The sequence below is a fragment of the Cupressus sempervirens genome, chromosome 1 (assembly GCF_028749045.1).
Source record: "Cupressus sempervirens isolate cs-2001-9-10 chromosome 1, ASM2874904v1, whole genome shotgun sequence".
Lineage (NCBI taxonomy): Eukaryota > Viridiplantae > Streptophyta > Pinopsida > Cupressales > Cupressaceae > Cupressus > Cupressus sempervirens.
Genome location: NC_143118.1, coordinates 874192470 through 874195809, shown reverse-complemented (window position 1 = coordinate 874195809; position 3340 = coordinate 874192470).

Sequence of the window (3340 nt, the reverse complement as noted above, 5' to 3'; positions counted from 1 at the left end):
TTGACCCATGTTTCATGAGTAGTGATTCAACATGAATCCATCTCTCATGAGAATAAATGGAACACTTAGCACTCATTGGATCTAGGTGATGCTCACAGGGGTGAAGCACCAGGACTTCCCAGGAGGTTACCCATCCCAATACTACTCCAGCCTGAGCGCGCTTAACTACAGAGTTTCCTCCATAGTTAAACCCAAACCTTGAAACCCCATTTGAAAAACCTTCACCAAGTGTTGTGTCTTATGAACCATTCATTAGAAATCCCCTTAAGCTCATCAATTGATAAGTAGGAGATAATTTCCACAGCAAGTCAAATTGTGATGTGAATATCAGAATTTAACTATGTGATTTTGAGTCAAACTCATTGACCCATGTTTCATGAGTAGTGATTAAACATGAATCCATCTCTCATGAGAATAAATGGAACACTTAGCACTCATTGGATCTAGGTGATGCTCACAGGGGTGAAGCACCGGGACTTCCCAGGAGGTCACCCATCCCAATACTACTCCAGCCTGAGTGCGCTTAACTACAGAGTTTCCTCCATAGTTAAACCCAAAGCTTGCAACCCCATTTGCAAAACCTTCACCAAGTGTTGTGCCTTATGAACCATTCATTAGAAAGCCCCTTAAGCTCATCAATTGATAAGTAGGAGATAATTTCCATAGCAAGTCAAATTGTGATGTGAATATCAGGATTTAACTATGTGATTTTGAGTCAAACTCATTGACCCATGTTTCATGAGTAGTGATTCAACATGAATCCATCTCTCATGAGAATAAATGGAACACTTAGCACTCATTGGATATAGGTGATGCTGGAGTAGTATTGGGATGGGTGACCTCCCGGGAAGTCCCGGCGCTTCACCCCTGTGAGCATCACCTAGATCCAATGACTGCTAAGTGTTCCATTTATTCTCATGAGAGATGGATTCATGTTGAATCACTACTCATGAAACATGGGTCAATGAGTTTGACTCAAAATCACACAGTTAAATCCTGATATTCACATCACAATTTGACTTGCTATGGAAATTATCTCCTACTTATCAATTAATGAGCTTAAGGGGCTTTCTAATGAATGGTTCATAAGGCACAACACTTGGTGAAGGTTTTGCTTTGGGTTTAACTATGGAGGAAACTCTGTAGTTAAGTGCGCTCAGGCTGGAGTAGTATTGGGATGGGTGACCTCCCGGGAAGTCCCGGTGCTTCACCCTGATGAGCATCACCTAGATCCAATGAGTGCTAAGTGTTCCATTTATTCTCATGAGAGATGGATTCATGTTGAATCACTACTCATGAAACATGGTTCAATGAGTTTGACTCAAAATCAAATAGTTAAATCCTGATATTCACATATCAATTTGACTTGATGTGGAAATTATCTCCTACTTATCAATGTACTATTTACTTCAAGGAGTACCTTCAGAGCGGCATCCCAATTTTCTAGTGCGAGATCCAATGACTTATGCTGGATGGCAATCTTTGCTGTTAGGTGGACAAGTCCATCAGATGAAGAAAGATTGGGGTCTTTCTTGAGGACTGTCTCTGCATTTATCTACTCCTTGTGAAGTAGTTCCAAACGAGGAGTTATTGATGATTAAATTTGCATCAATTTAGCTTTTGTGGTTGCCTCCTCTGCTGCTAAGATAGCTAACTCTCTTTGTGTGTGAAGCGATTGGGCAAAATGCTTCTCACTCTGAGCTGGATTTGTGGGGAGTTGCATGCTAGAAATCTTTAGATTGATCTCCAAGCTCAGTATTTTTTGGCTAGTGTCCTGTGTAAATGTGGAAAAATCACACAACTTGTTGTACAGGGAAAAGATGTTTCCTAGTACAATTTTAACTATTTTAATTTTCTTTGCCAGTTCTTCTTGTGACAGTGCTATATCAAAGGATATTTTATTATTTACCTTGCCTTGGAACTTCCTTTCAGACCATTCGAGCAATCTGGCATTTGTTTCCTGGTCTTCACTAGTCACTTGGTCAACTATATCAGATAGTTTCTCTATAATTGGTCTTGACTCATCTGGAGACTGTAAGCAGAAAGCTTCTATAAATATGTCTTTGATTTCATTCAAGGTAAGCTTATGCTTGAGTTCTTTTCTTAGTGCTTCTTGTCTCCTTCTTCTGTACAATGCACTCTAAATTTCATTGATCTTTTCTTCAGTGAGAGTGTTAGATTCATAATATGGGATCTTTATTTCTTCATCAAGCTCAGGAACTCCATAGTGAAGTTTCTTGACTGCCTTTGATGAGCTCGAGCCTGGTGTCCTGATTTTTAGTTGTAACCCATCTGTGCTCGGCTGCTGAAGAGTTTGTGTTGGAGTACCAAATTTTGGTAATGCAACCAGTGTTTGTATTGTAGACTCCTCCTTCTTCTTTGTCTCATCTTTTTCTTTAGCTTGAGTATCCCTTTTATGATCACTAGGTGGGGTTGAACTTGTTGGTTGTTCAGATGTTTCTTTTATTTCCCCTACTGTTGTACTTGGCATTTGAAGTGTATAAGTGACTACACTTGGTGGAGGTGGTGGTGGAAGAAATAGAATACCAGTAGTTTGTATGGTTGAGGGTGGCACTTGTGCTTTTACCTTGACTATCTTTGTTTTAACTTTTGGATTCTGTAATTCATCAACACTGACCAATACAGGATTTGAATTTAATTTTGCTGCTAGTGATGATTGGTCAAGGATTTCTAAATCCTCTGCAGTTAATGGATTGATGTTTGGATTTGGAGTGTCTGTAACATCTTTTATTTTTATAATATCTGCAGGTGTGATGGTGGCATGAGGAGGACTAGGAGGAGATACCTGAGTGTCTTGCATACTTTGATCTTGTGGCTCAGCTGTATCTTTCTCTTCCTCTTTCTCCTCTGTATGTACCTTTTCTTCCTTTTCTTTTTCACTCTTCTTCTCCACTTGTTCCTTCTCTTTTTCCTTGGTTCCTGACATCTTCTTTTCTCTTATCTTGGCACTTGCCTCTGCCTTAAATTCTTCATTATACACATCTTCTATTTTCTTGTAAACTATTTTCCACAATCTTGTGGATTTTTTAACTACCTCTTCAATTTTATTCTGTAATATGTTGAATGCTCTATGCTTGGGAGTGAATATATTATTATGCCTTTTTACTGCATTTTTTACTTGATCTCTAGACAAATCAAGCAACAATCTAACTAATGTTGACTCCCTTATCTCCTTTTCCATTTGTAAACAAAAATGCCATTTATCCTCTACAATTTTATACAATTCTTTTTGCATTGATTCATCTAATTCTAGAGGTGTGTGCTTATATTCAGCCATCATAGCATACACAGATTCCTCTAATTTATTTTTCTCTTCATT